At 49.9% G+C, this 14,328-nt stretch overlaps 2 long non-coding RNA genes across 3 annotated transcripts; one reads left to right on the forward strand and one right to left on the reverse strand.

Moving 5' to 3' along the window:
* Nucleotides 1-710: 710 nt before the first annotated feature.
* Nucleotides 711-1,565, forward strand: LOC144381721 (uncharacterized). Its single transcript, XR_013447492.1, has 2 exons — nucleotides 711-828; nucleotides 1,011-1,565. It is a non-coding gene; the product is annotated as an uncharacterized LOC144381721 (long non-coding RNA).
* Nucleotides 1,566-7,421: 5,856 nt separating this feature from the next.
* LOC118528034 (uncharacterized) lies at nucleotides 7,422-11,857 on the reverse strand. Of its 2 annotated transcripts, XR_013447764.1 has the most exons (3): nucleotides 11,539-11,857; nucleotides 8,325-8,395; nucleotides 7,422-7,689 (listed from the first exon to the last, which is right to left on the reverse strand). It is a non-coding gene; the product is annotated as an uncharacterized LOC118528034 (long non-coding RNA). The 2 variants fall into 2 exon arrangements; XR_004913415.2 differs by having other exon boundaries at nucleotides 7,422-8,395.
* Between the last annotated feature and the right edge of the window lie 2,471 nt (nucleotides 11,858-14,328).

The raw sequence follows: 14,328 nt of genomic DNA on the forward strand, positions 1-14,328 counted from the left end.
ATGGATAAGATCTGGGCTTGATGGGGTCTTTCCTTCAGGTCTCTGAGCCACTGCAAGTGACAGGTTATTGCTTCGCTGGGGTGATGCCTGGCTTGTGTCTTGGCTGCCTGTTCGGGATGGCAGGTTCTTCGTTCCCCGAACCGCTTATTCACCAACTCCTTGTCACGCCCACAGATGCTGAGCTCATAGGTTACACTCTTGAACTCACTCCAGGATAATCTCACAATGCTGTGACCCGTGCGTACTGACTACGCAGAATTTTGATTCGAACTGAAATCCAAGTTTCCATTGCCTCCAACTTTTGACCTCTCATCTCCTTTACTTGCTTGTCTTCGGGTTGAGGAGCTCTTGTGGGAAGGCACGTGTTTTTGAGCTGACAGATGATTGGAAGGACACATGGGATCCTCACTTGTGCTTAATGCACTTGTTCTGAGTAGCTCTCACCAAATTCCCTTTTCTAAACTGGATATCACTGAGAACAAGAAAACACATTCCCAGCCTTCCAGAAAGTGGAGAATTTTTTAGTCAGTTTGGGCAAAGTGTATTTGAGGAGAGAAACCGCCGTAAATACCTGTGCATAATTAATGTAATTACCAACATAATCAAACAGCCGTGGCCAGCGCCTATCTGCATCCCCAAGAGTTCCGGAGGCTTGTGGTTTATCTCCGCGGCCCTGCCTGTCACATTTTCTGAATTCGGCTCTCCTTCAGGTTTCAAAAGTTTCTGGTGACACACTGAGCTGTTCATTTCGATGGCTGTGTTTCCCAATCCGCTGAAGGCATTGCTGCAACGGGACAGATGGATGGACGATGGGGAAGTGGCTGCAAGGTAGATGTGGGGGAGGGGGCGGAGGGAGGGCCTCTGCCATTGTGTGCGCTGCCTCTGGGGGTTGTTCTTATCAAGGAAAGTTTGCTTTCTTGGTTATTAAGTAGATCCCTCACTACGTATTAAGTAGTTGTGTATTACAAAACCATTCTCTTCCTGTTTTGTTCACGCTTTGCATATTTCAGATGAAGTGAAAGGGACCCCCCAACGGGGCTTTGCTCCACCACTAGATGGAGGAACACCTTCACCCGCAGCCCTGGAGGCAAGGGCCCAGGGAACAGGAAAAAGATCCGCTGCTCCCCTCCCGCCGGCCTTGCAGGTCCCTCCCACCTGCCTGCCGCAGACACGGCCTCCGGCCCGGCGGGGTCACACTCATCGTGCGCTTTGCATTTTGAGATCCGATTCCCTCGTGAAGCCACAGCATCCTCTTTGGTGTTCTTTGAAAGTTCTGTGTTTTTCCAGCTGCACCACAGACCCTTCTGGGCCAGGGCAGCCTTGCACATAGCTTTCCAAAATTACCCAGGCCATCCACATTCTTTCCGCCCACAGTCTCCGCACTGACCCCTCCACCGTGTGTTAATGCAAATCCTTCCCCTCCGAACTGGCTTGTCTCACTTCCGCCTAGTACAAAGGCTGTGTGCGCCGCTCAGCCCACGAGTTGCCCTGGAAAGGGGTCACCGGGCACAGCCAGGATTAGTTCTCTCTATTCTTGAGTTTCGTATAAATAGAATCACACAGTATGTCCTTTTTGTGTGTGGCTTCTTTTGATCAACACGTAGTCTGTGAGATTCAGCCATGTCAAGCCCTTCTTATTCCATTATATAAATAGACCACAATTTGTCAGTTCCCTTATTGATGGACATTTGGGTTATTTCCGGGTTTTGACTGATGAATAAGGCTGCTATGAACATTTTTGTCCAAGGCAATTTCTGGATGTAGGTACTTGTTTCTCTTGTATATATACCTAGGGGTAGGATTGCTGGTCCTTCTAAGTGGCTGCTTCGCTTTATTAGAAACTTCCAGCTTTCCAAAGAGGTGGTTTTAATATGCTTATTCCTCATAATGTAAGTGTTCATCAGTGAGTTCACCAGTGCTTACTGAGCACCTACTATGTGACAAGCACTGCTCTAGATGCTGGGATATAACAATGAGTAGACAGACAAGGTCCCTGTCATTGAGACTCATTCTGGGGGTTGTGCGGGGTGGGGGTGGGGGGGCGGGTAGAGTCAGGCAATATGACCGAAATAAAGAAGGTAACTTCAGGTGCTTGAAAAATAGGGTAACATGATGGAGCCCTAGGGAGTAAGAGCTACTTCTGGGGCAGTATCCAGGAAAGTCTCCTTCAGGAGCTGAATCTCAGTCAACGTCTGAAAGATGGGGCGGTGTGGCCATGCAGAGCTTGGGGGAGAGTGCTAGAAGCAGAAGAAACAGCAAATACAACTGCCCTGGGACAGGAAAAAGTGTGGTGGGTTTGAAGGAGAGAGAGAATGCCTATCAGGCCCCCATGCAGTTCATTCATTCATCCAACAGTAAATATATATTAAGTTTCTGTTATGCTGCAGGCATTGTTCTAGGCCCTGGAAATGTAGCAAGTGACCAAAATGGATGAGCAACCTGCTGTCATAGAACCAAAAGGAAAGAGCAGGTAGGAGGGTCTGGAGGAGGAAGCAGGGGCCAGGTTAAGTAGGACTGGATAGATCATGGAAATGAGTCTAGATTTTTATCCTGCAGCAGTGGGAAGTCACGGACGGGTTGTAAGCAGAGACAGGAAAATGATCTAATTCACAGGGCTAGACTAAGGGAGATTCATTAGAAGGTCGTGGGATCCAGGCACAGACTCTGGGCTGAAACTCCATCTGTGACCATGGAAACCATGAAAATGACCAGAATTCAGGATATATTTTGGAGGTTGAGCCAATAGGACTTAATGTAAGATTGGTTACAGGGTGAGCAAAAAGACGAATACAATTTAGATTCTAGGTTCTTAGCCTGAGCAGCTGGGTAGATGGTGGTACCAGGCACCGAGACCAGGAGAACTGGGGGAAAAAGGAATTTGGTGAGGAAAAGCAAGAGTCCATTTTGCTAAATGTGAGATGCAAAAATTCAAGTGGAAATGTTCAAGAGGCAGGAGTCCAGGGGAAATCGCTAGCCTGAAGATCTAACTTTGAGAATCATCAGCACGTAGATGACGTTTGAAGGTCCAAGTCTGAACGGGAGCACCTAGGAGGAGCGTACAGGCCAAGAAGGGGACTGAGGAAAAGTCTTGGAATATACTGAGAATTTCAAGTTCCATTTTACCATGAGGAAACTGAGGCTCAGAGAAGCTAAGCAAATTGCCCAAGGTCACAAGGTATGGCAAAGCCGGTCTTATTTCAGACTCTGCATACTTACCCACGCCACTTTAATAGCCGAGGTTTCTCAGTTCTGCTACTTAGATGCCATGTGACCTAAAGGGAATGAGTTAGCCTCTCGGTGCCTCTGTTACCTCATCTATATGGGAGGGACAACCATAATTATACATACCACAGAGGGCGGTGTGAGTATCAGATAAACGAATATAACGAAAGTGCCTAGAACAACGGTTGGCACGTGGTGCTGTGAGCTTGCATCATTCCACGAGCCACAGGCTAAGCTCAGGCAGGCCTCAGAGGCGAGAGCGGGGGGAAAAGTTCCGAATCTGCGTGGCCGGGTGAGCGGGCTCCTGAGGACACCGCCAGGAAGGTGTCAGGCGGGGACTGAGGAGGGTAGGTCGGCCTCAGGCAGAACTCGTTTATACTTGTTCCGACAATAGGTCCCAGGGCGCAGATGAACTTGGGTTCCTCTCCCTTGTGCAAGTGAGCTGTGTCACTTGGGGATCAGGTCAGTAACTAGGCGAGGGCAGGGCTGCAGGCAGAGGTCACAGTGACTCCTGAGCCCCCAAAATGTACAGAAGTATACGCCAGAGCCCTGCTTAAGGCCTTCTATTCTGCTCTTGGGGACATTTGCTCTTGCTAACCATGTTTGGTGCAATAAATCTATTTGATCTTTGTCCTCAGTTCCTGGCACAAAGATCTTAAAACTCTTGGAATTTCCTAAGTGACAGGAATATCTTTTGTCATTCATAGTGGGCCCCTTTGGAGTGTACCTGAGTTTATGCTAATGAGGTGACTTAGCTTGGGGCTGCTAGATTTCCTCAGGAGGGGGATGGTCACCAGCAAGGCCCAGGGATTAGAATGTTGGAACTTTCAGCCCCACCCACCACCTCTGGGAAGGAGGGGCTGGGGTGTGGGCGACCACAGATTAAACTCTATACAAGCTCTTGAATAACAGGACTTGATGAGCTTTTGGTTGGTAAACACGTCCATGTGCCAGGAGGGTGGTGCACCCCAGTTCCATGGGGACAGAAGCTCCCATGCTCCGGACCCTTCCAGACCTCACGCTATAGACCTCTCAGCAGGCTGTTCATTTATATCCTTTATAATAAACTGGTAAATGTACATAAATGTTTCTCTGAGTCCTGTGAGCCACTGGAGCAAATTAATCAAACCCGAAGAGGGCTTTGTGGGAACCCCCAATTTATAGCCAGTGAGCAGCACAGGTGACAAGCTGGACTAGCAGGTGACATCTGAAGCGGGGGCAGTCTTGTGGGAGTGAGCCCTTCACCTGTGGGATCTGATGCTATCTCCGGGCAGAGCCAGAACTGAGCTGAGCTGTAGGCACCCACTCAGGGTCCGCTGAGAATCAGAGAATTGCTTGGTAGTGGGGGAAAACATGCATCAGAACCATGACTCAGGATTCCTCCAATTAGCACCTCGGCTCTAAAAGCTGAATCTGAAGGCAAGAGAAGAGAAAAATCGAATGACTGTTGAATGTATTCTATGCACGTGGGACAAACACCTGTGTTTTTATGTGTGGGCACAGTGTCCTTTGCCCCCTACTCTTGGTGATGGCCACCCTCCCTTCCTTAGCGTTCCCATCCCAACACCCACCCAGTGTCATTTGTAGGTCCCACGGCCCTGTCCTCAGTGGTTGCCGGCTGTACTGACCAGAAAAGTGTCCTGTGGCTTTACAGATATTGGGAGGATAACCCTTCTTTTCTCAGGGGATGCTGAGCGGTGATGACGTAAGCATGGAACTGTCTGCCTACATACCTCCCTTTGCCCATCAGCCATTAGGAGAGAGCAAAACCCGGAGAGAGACAGAGAGCTTTTGCCTCTTTACGGAGCCCCTGGCTCAGTGATGGGAGTCAATATATTCCCTCTGTTTGCTTAAGCTAGTTGGGATTCCTCACAATCATAAAGGACTAACTAATTCATGTTATGTTCCACTAGTGCTAAGTTTCACAGCCTTGGTTGAGACTCTCCTGAAAGTAATTCAGTGTTGTCATTTAGTTTCACGAATGATGGACCTAGAAGTTTGAAAATTCCAGCCCAAGGTCTTAGGGCATTAAACAAACTGACTTGTGACTTAGAGCGTATGTGGTCTATTTTTAATTTATCACCTGCCCTGTAGACCTACCCTGAATTCTGAAGTCCTCGGGGGATCCCCATAAGAAAGGAGCCCTCAGCTCCTGTGGGCAGAGTGTTTGGAGACAAGAGGACACCAAACAGCTTAAGGACCTAAGACATCTCTAGACAAGGAGGCTGGGGCAAAGGAATCAGGTGACTCCAGATTGAAATCCTACTGGATGGAGTCAAAGCAACCCTTTTGACTTGGATTTCTACGATTCTGGCCCCAGTAAAAGGTCCAGTTGAATTATGGGTCCCTGAAAGATTTAGCAGATTTCCAGAATCTTACGGATTCCAGTCTTCCCGGAGACAGTAGATCACTGGGTGGTATTTTTCATTTCATTCATACATATATGTATGTTTGTGTGTGTGTGTGTGTGCTCATGGGTATGTGTGTACGCACACGCACACACACACTCACATACAGGCTCCGGCCTCACACATTTCTTCAGAAAGGAAGATTTAAAGAAATGGCAAAAAAAAAAAAAAAAAAAATCAGAATTCCTTAAAACCTCCAGGGGAATCATTTGGACTTGGCCCCCTTTCCTCCTGCAAGATTTTCATCTCAAAGCTCTAAATTCTTTTCACAGCTCCTGAGTAGGTGAAAGCCACTTGAGAACAAGTCTTGTATTATCTTGCTTTCCTTTGGGAAGCAAGGTGGGAAGAATGAGGAGTTGGAAGGTTGGGGGAGGGGTGGAGGTGTACATTTTCCCTGCACCTCCAATCTGGCAGGCCCAGGTTTTAAAAGCTCCAGAAAATGTAGCATTTGAAAACGTAGCCAGGAGAGAGTAGACCCAGGAGGCCCAGAACCAGAAGCAAATGTGGGTTTTTGGTGTTATTCTTGTCTTTGCTAGGCCAATCACTCCTCCTCCTTGTTCTTGCTGCCTGGAGCCGAGTTTTTAAAGGGTAACTCTCTCTTTGCTGAAACGGAGCTTTTGTCTGCCTAGGGAATTCCTGAGCACAAAGGAGGGAATTGGGGAGGGAACTGGGGAGAGAGGTCTGGGTTCCTGCCTGGCTACCTCCCTGCCGGAGCAGGCTCAGATGGACCTTGTGCCACGTGGGTGAGTGGCCCTTTCTCCACCACTGTTTTGCTGGTGGCACAATCAGCCTCTTAGAAGATGCTAATGAGATTCTGGTAGAGAGCTACAAAATCATCTGTGGCAGATGGTAGAAGGTTAGGTTTTGATTTCTCTTGTTCCACTGTTGTTTTTCTCTAAAAATGTGCTAACCAATGTGCCGCTTTCTTGTGCTTGATTTTGACAAAGCCACAAATTAATTTTTTACTCCTTTTCATCCATCCTTCCCCTAATCATAAATATCTTTTTAGAAATGAAGGCAAATCATTATTCAGCTTCTTCCCTCTGCCCCTCTCCTGCAGTCTTTTTTTTTTTTTTTTTTTACACAGAAGAATTCATTTGAATTCTCTTTGAACCTACAAAGAGAATGGACACCAATGCTGTGAGTGCCCCCTGGTAATGTGTAATTTCATTTTCTTATTGACTGGGGCAAGGTTAGGTTGTCATGTTTTGGTTAATATACATGCCCTCTATGGACAGGAGAACCAAAAATATTGTAGGAGCCAACAAAGGGAATGCTACCATTTATTGAATACCTTTAACATTCCAGGCATCATGCTAAGCAATATATGGACAATATTTTAGCTAATCCTCACATTAATCCTATAAGTAGGCACTGTCCTTATCCCCATTTTACAGATGAGGAGACTGAGACTTGGAGAAAGAAACTTGTCCAACATGGGATGGCCAGGAAGTGGCAGAACTGGAATTCAAAGCCAGGGAGTCCCACTCCAAAGCCAACACTCTCAGACGGTACATTCCTCTGTTTTCCTTCATGAATGTCAGTTGCATCAGTGCTGGTGGTCTCTAGGACTCAGGGGCACTTTTCCTGATTCCAAACCCTTGTTTGGAGACCAGATATCAAAAGCTTTATTTATGGAGAGAGAATCTGATACTAGTTATAGAAGCATTGGCTTAGCCTCAAAGATGGAAAGCAGACCCACCATTTTGCACATGAAGAAATTAGGATCCAGAGAGTATGATGTCTCAGTTACCTATTGCTATGTGACAAACCACCCTAAAACTGAACAGCTTAAACCACAAAACTAGTTTATTGCTCCCAATTCTGTGGGCCAGGACTTTGGGCAGAGCTCAGCTGCGCTGTCTCAGGACTGTTCATGTGGTGTCAGCCAGGTCGACCAGATACCCTCGGGGCCTTGAGGCTGGTGGCTGGCTGTCGGCACAGCAGGATAGCCTGGACTCTACATGATGGCTCAGGCTCAGAGAACACTAGGCTTCAGCCCAGAACCAGAACAGCATCCCTTCTGTCTCTTTTCGTTGGTCAAAGCCAGTCCCAGTGCCTGCACAGATTCAAGGGGGAAGGGAATTAACTCTACCTCTTGATGACAAGAGCAGCACCTGCAAACAGGGATGGCCCGGGCATGGTCATCTTTACAGACAGCACCACACATGATGACTTATCACTGGCAGAGATCCAAGGGTTAGGCCAGTATCATAGAAAATCTCACCCTGGCAGCTTCCCCGGAAGGGAAAAGATTCCCTTTAGACTCTACATTCTATTTCGACTCAGCCCGAACAGGTAAATGTGGACGGTATTTTAGAGGGAATGGGGGTGGTGTCGCTCATCTAATCCTGTGGGGGATGATGTTCTGTGGGCCTGTGTGACCAGTTGGGTCCAGTGCCCACATCGTGCCTCTGATCTGGGCCAGCCTGTGCGTTCTCTTTGCCAAGAGAGAATCCCAGCCTAAGGAAAGGGGATCGGGGGTGTTTGCCCTACCAAGGCCACAGAAGTGATGTGTCCAAAGATGTTGTAGAAGCTGCCAAGATAATCGGGGAAGAGAAAACTACCTCCATCGGCCCAGAATGATCAGCCCAGTGTGCCTCTCACAAAAACAGATGGACAGCCTCACCAAGAAGAATTTAGTGAGAAAATAAAGGAGTTTCAGGCCTTAACTAGCAGGGCATCTGCACTCACTTTATAAAGCTCATCCACCCAATTGAGTAAGGAGAAAACATAAAATCAAGGTCCAATGTAGGAATATGTACCTGGGGAGGAAAAATAAAGTGAATTATGACCAGATGAAAAATAATTTCAAATTAACGACTATTAGAGCCAGAGGGAGCCTAAGAGATCCAATTTAGCCCAAACCCCATTTTATGCATGAAACGATGGAGGCCCAGGTGAAAACAGAAGTGAGGTGCCTGCCCCAGCTCCCACAGCTCAGTTATTCTTGCATTGGTAATGAGCACTTAGCAAGCACTGATTAGGTTGCAGGCATTTTGCTGGGTGATGGAAACTCGACGTGGAGTGGGACACAACCCTTGCCTTCACAGAGCTGACTGTCTAGGGGAGGAGAAGGCCATGGAAAGCAATGATCACAGCACAATGCAGGGAACACGGTGCTAGCAGTGCTCAGAGCAGTGCTCACCCCACTTCTAAGCTCCAGGTTCCTTGCATGCTTGAAGCCCATGGGCTCTGTGTAGAAGAAAGCTTGTTTTCAAAAATCCTGCCTACTGAGCTACCCATTGGAGCTACATCAGAGCCCTGTGCTTTAAAAGAAAGTGCAGTCTTTCAATGTCCTGTGAAGAGAATATCCTAAATGTGCTTTGCTCTCTCGGGCAGGTCCTAAGAGAGCATTCACACATCTCAGGACAAGGACAATGTCGCTGCATGGGGTCACCACCACCAGTCCCAAGGGAGGCAGGAGGCTTTCATCCAGAGCTTCTGACTTCCAACCCCTCTGCTGGGCTACCACAGGAGTATATTTGGGCTGGAGTCCACCACAAGCACGCACAGTGGGCCCTTTACCAAGTCATAAAGTTGGTTTAAAAAGGGTGTTTGATCTGCTGGGAACTCAAGAGGTTTGGGAGGGAATGGAAAGTCGCTGGTGGCTGCTGCCTTCCACGGCCTTCAGCTTCCCCGCCTTCTACCAGTGGTTCTCAAAGGTCGCTGCCCCTTAGAATCATCTAGGGAGCTTAAAAAACCCCTGTGTGATTTTGTCCTATGTGATGGAGAGAGGGGAGCACAGACCTGCGTGCGACTTTACTCTGCAAGGCTCAGTTTGCTCATCTGTCCAATGGGAAACATCACAATACCCAACCCCCTCAGAGGGCTTGCCATGTGTCAGCCACTGACCAGAGGGCTCTGCAGGAGTGCCTTGCTTATTCTCATGACAATTCTTTGAGTTAGCGATTATAACTCCATTTTACAGATGAAGAAACGGAGGCTGAGAGCTTAAGTCACCATGCCCAAGGTCACATGACTAGCAACAGGCTACAGCCTTGGGCAGCCTCTGGGGAAAGCCTGCACACTTAACTCTGCCACACCATTTCTGAGGGGCAATGAGACAGAGAGGGGAAGCTCCCCAGGTATAGTCATCTTCTCTCCTGGCTCCATCCCCTTCCCGGAGTCTCTGTCTCCTGGGATCCTGACCCTTGGTGGCCCCTGCTCTCTGTGACTCTCTCCATCTGCTCCGGTCATTCTTCCTCCTACCCTCAGTGTTTCCAGCAGTTCTCCCAAGGACTCAGGCCTCCCAGGGACCCACTACCCCCTTCAGGGCTCCCATGTGGACCCTCAGTGTACTCCATCCCTCTAGCCCAGCCCCCCTCCCTTCTGCTCCCCACCCATATCCCAGGATAGTTTGAGTTTTGGCTTCAGCCCAGCAGTCCTCCTGGGAGGGCAGAGAACAGGAAAGAGGGAGCCTGGAAAACTCCTTCCCTCTACTTGTCATTTCCTGGCTGATTCTGCCATGAGGGTCAATGGAGAGCTTAGCCATCCTCATAGAGCTGGTCTTCACTGAGAGTTCACTGAGTACCAGGGGCCTTCCAGACATCATCTCATGTCAAGCTTGCCAGAAACTTGCAATGTAACTATCACACCCCCATTTCGCACATAAAGACCCGGGCTCCAACTTCACCAAGCTAGAGAGTGGCAGAGATGGGATTCCAACCCCTGTCTATCTGTTCCACAGCCCGCATCGTCTCTATTACAACACAAGAGAAAGGTAAAGGGACAAGGAGCGTCTACAGAAGTGTCTTGCAGGCCCAGATGTACCCCCAGACCGGCGGCCTCGGCATCGCCAGGGAGCTTGTTAGAAATGCAGGCTCTCAGGCCCCGCCCCAGACCTACTGAATTGAAACCTGCATTTTAACAAGATCCCAGGTGATTTCAGTGCCTATTAAAGTTTGAGAAGCCCGGGTCTGGGTCCGTGGTCCGCCGTCCGCAGCCCTGGCTGAGCACTGGAATCACCTGGGGAACTTTGCAAAACGCTGGGGTCCCACACTCGCGGTTCGGCTTTCATCGGGCTGGGTGCAGCCTGGGCATCACAGGGGTTTGTCCGTTTGTTTTTAGCTCCCCAGGTGAATCTAAGGGGCTGCAACGTTTGAGAAGCACTGGCAGGAGGAAAGGGAAAGCCAAAGGCTGTGGAAGGTAGAAGCCACCAGCGACCTGCCGTTCCCTCCCAGAGCAGGGCCACGCGTGCGGGGTGGGGGGGTGGGACCAGCATCAGGGAGGCCGGGGAGACCCGCTGCCCCGACAGAGACAATCTGGGTTTCCTTCCCGCCGGTGCGAACGGCTGGACAGACACCAGCTGCGGAAAGACGCGGGGTAGGGGGACTCCTCAGGAAGCCCGACTCTCCGGACGCCTGGAAAACGCTTCGGGTGAGTTCGCGGGGGTCCCCGCCGGCGCTGGGCGAGTGGGGCGCAGGCAGCAGCACGCGCAGGCGCAGAGCCGCGAGGCGCGGGACTGGGCGGCGGCTCCGGCTCTTCTCGGGCTGGGAGGGGGTGACTCGGAGGGCGGGGGACGGGGTGCGGCCGGGAGAGCCGGCGGGCCTCGGCGGAAAGCCCGGGCAGCCCCGCAACAGCCGCGGGCCTCGGCGGCGTCTGGGAGGGGGGCCGCGGCAAGGCCGGCAGGTGCGGCGCGGCCCCGGGAGGGCGCGTTCGAGCGGCTCTTTGTTTCCCGTGCGGCGCGGCCCCGGGCCTGGGCGCCGGCAGCCCGCCGCAGCTGAGTCACGGCCGACTGCCGGCTGTGTGGCCGCACGGCCCCCTCCCGGGGGAGCGCGTTCCTTCCCTGAAGCCGGCTTGTCTAAAGCGATAGAAGGGACAGAAGCCAGAGAGGTGACTTCTCTGCTACAGAGCCCTTCCCTCCCCCTGTGCAAGTCCGGAACCAAGGTCACCCCCCGGCACTCACACAGTCCCTGAGGATGCCACTTCCAAGGGGATCGTGATTTTGAGGCTCAAGGCAAAGCTGCTCGACACATCCCTAGTGCCACGGTTCAGGAAGGTTCCTCTATGGCTGCTCCATGTCCCCACACCTGCCTGGGATGTGGGGTACAGGCTGGGCGGGTCGGCCTGGAGTCATCCGGAGGACTTGTCAGAAATGCACATTCCCCAGGCTGGCTGGCAGAGGATGAGATGAGTAGAACTGGGGGAAAGCACGCAATCTGCATTTTAACAAGTACCCTAAATGTTTTTTTAAGCGTGTGGTTGGTAGTCTTCACTTGAGAATCGCTGATTTTGTAGAAGTTCCCCTTAACATAGATGTGTTAACCACAAATGGGCGTTGCTGAATGACAAAGTTGAATTTGCCTGGGGAGATACAACTAGCGTGGGTTGGCAGAGGTGGGAGTCAAGCCAGGATCACCAGGCCCCCAAGCTTGACTTTTTAAGCCCAGGTCAAACCAACCTTCAGGGATTCCCAGGGAGCTTCTCAACCCCTCCTTTCTGCTTTTGTGGTCTTGAATACCACCTGAAATAAACAGTGTCAGTTGGCACTTTTACACCTCTGAGTTTGAACGGGATGTCCTTCCAGTTTGGTAATTGTGGATTGGGTATCCTAATCAACCACTAATGGGCATTAGCCCCCAGAAGAATCTGTTATGTCTAGATAGATGTCAGCTCAAATGGATTTTTAGATCATCTCTACTTTAAAGGCTGCTCATCTATCACAAAAAGAAAAAAATATACTGAAAATTAGGTTTAGGAATAAATTTAATCCCTTGGTTGGCAAATGTTATCATGTTAACAGCCCATAATGAAAACAAAAACAAAAACAGAAACAAATTCTGTTTTCTACAGTGAAGGCAAATGACCTTGGCTTACATCTCAGCTTTCCCACTTATTAGCTGGTAACCTTGGGCAAGTTTCTAACTTCTTTGTGCCTCCAATTTCCTTATCTGAAAAATGTAATTGCGAATATTTATTTTATACTACTGGATGAAAGATTTGCAAGTGTTATCTTACGTAATTCCCATTTTACAAATGAGGAAACTGAGGCTCAGAGAGGCTAGAAACCACGGTCACCCCTTCTCAACGTCCGCCTCCGCCCTCCCTCTTGATCACACCTCTTCACTGCCTCCTCGCTCCTGACTGGCTGTCAGACTAACTGCGCATGTTTGCATCAGTGCACCATCATGGCGGACTTTTTTCTTGAGCAGTTATTATGTGCCATAAACTAGTGTCAACACTTTACTTAAATGAATGAAATTCTTATCACCCTTCCATGAGACGGGAATTATCATCATCTCCCTCTCTCAGGAGAAGAAACTGGAACAGAGACATGGAGGTCCCACTGCCAGCAAGGGGCAAGGCCGGCACGTGTGGGCCGCATTCTGGTTTCGAGGCCTGGGTACCAGACTGCCGTACTGTGCTGCCAGTTACATGTAGTACATGAGATGGGGGAGGGGGGTTCCCCACTCTCCTGACCCACCAACGCAGCAATGCTGAGATTCTTCCTTCCCATCAGCACCCCGATTCTGGGTGCAAAGGCTCCTTCTACCAGAAAGCTTGCTACTCTGCCGGGCCTTTGAAAAGTGGTGTTTATAGAGGACAGCTTAGAGGGGCTTTGGAAAAGACTTCAGTACAAGCTAGCATCGAGTCCCCTGATGACCTGCAGCAGGCTTCGAGAGAGGCCCATCCAGCGGGAGGGATGGACACTGATGTGGCTCACTGCCCAGGAGCTAGCGGTGCACCAAATGCAGGAAAATGGTTTGCAGGCTCAGCCTCTGCCCGTCGACTGGTCTCCTGCATGGCAGCCTGGCTCTGATGGTCTCATGTGTGGTCACTCTTCTCACACTGAAGTTTGAGGTGCATGCTAGAAATACGGGCCTCGTGGGCAATCCTGGTAAGGGCTCAGATGTAAGCAATGAACGTGTTATTGGAAACTGGAGAAAAGGTGATCCTTGTTGTAAACTGGCAAAGAGCTTGGCTGAGTTGTGTTCTGGTGTTTTGTGGAAGGTGGACGTTGTGAGCTGTGAAATTTAATATTTAGCTGAGGAGATCTCAAAGCAAAGTGTTGAGGGAGCCGCTGGGTATCTCCTGAATCCTTAGACTAAAATGCAAAAGGAAAGACAGGAATTAAAGAAGGAATTGTTAAGCAAAATGGAACCAGAGCTTGGCGGTTTAGGAACGTTTCAGTCTGGCATCATTGCAAGAAGATGAGAAAGCGTGCTTAGAATTGAACATGAAGGGTGTGGCTAAACAACCATTTGATAACACGGGTGTGCGCACAGATCTAACCAGCCAGCTCAGTGGGAGCCAGGCAAGCGGAGGGGTTATACCGGCAAAGACACTGCCCGTTTGAACTGAGGGAACAAGAGAAAGCAGGACAGAATGCAGGAAAGGCATCAAAGTTCTCGTATGCTGCAGGACCAGAGCACAGGGCTCTTTGGCTGCAATGTGCACTATTCTTCAAGGAAAAGGAAGAAGGACCCTATAGGCAGTTCAGAGATTATTAGGCCATCCCCTTGCAGGAAGCCTCCCACCCCCACTTGGCAGAGCCGCAGAGATGGGACCACTGGGTCTGGAAGGCAGAGCATTGAACCAAAGAGGGATTATTCTTGAGCTTTAAGATCTAGTGGCAATTGCCTTGCTAACTTTGGGGCTTGCTTGGGATCCATTACCCCCTCCTCCTTTCCTACTTCTCCCTTTCGGAATGGGAATGCCCACCCTGTGTCTGTCCTACTGGTGTATATTGGAAGTC

Source organism: Halichoerus grypus, chromosome 5 (assembly GCF_964656455.1).
Source record: "Halichoerus grypus chromosome 5, mHalGry1.hap1.1, whole genome shotgun sequence".
Taxonomy (NCBI): domain Eukaryota; kingdom Metazoa; phylum Chordata; class Mammalia; order Carnivora; family Phocidae; genus Halichoerus; species Halichoerus grypus.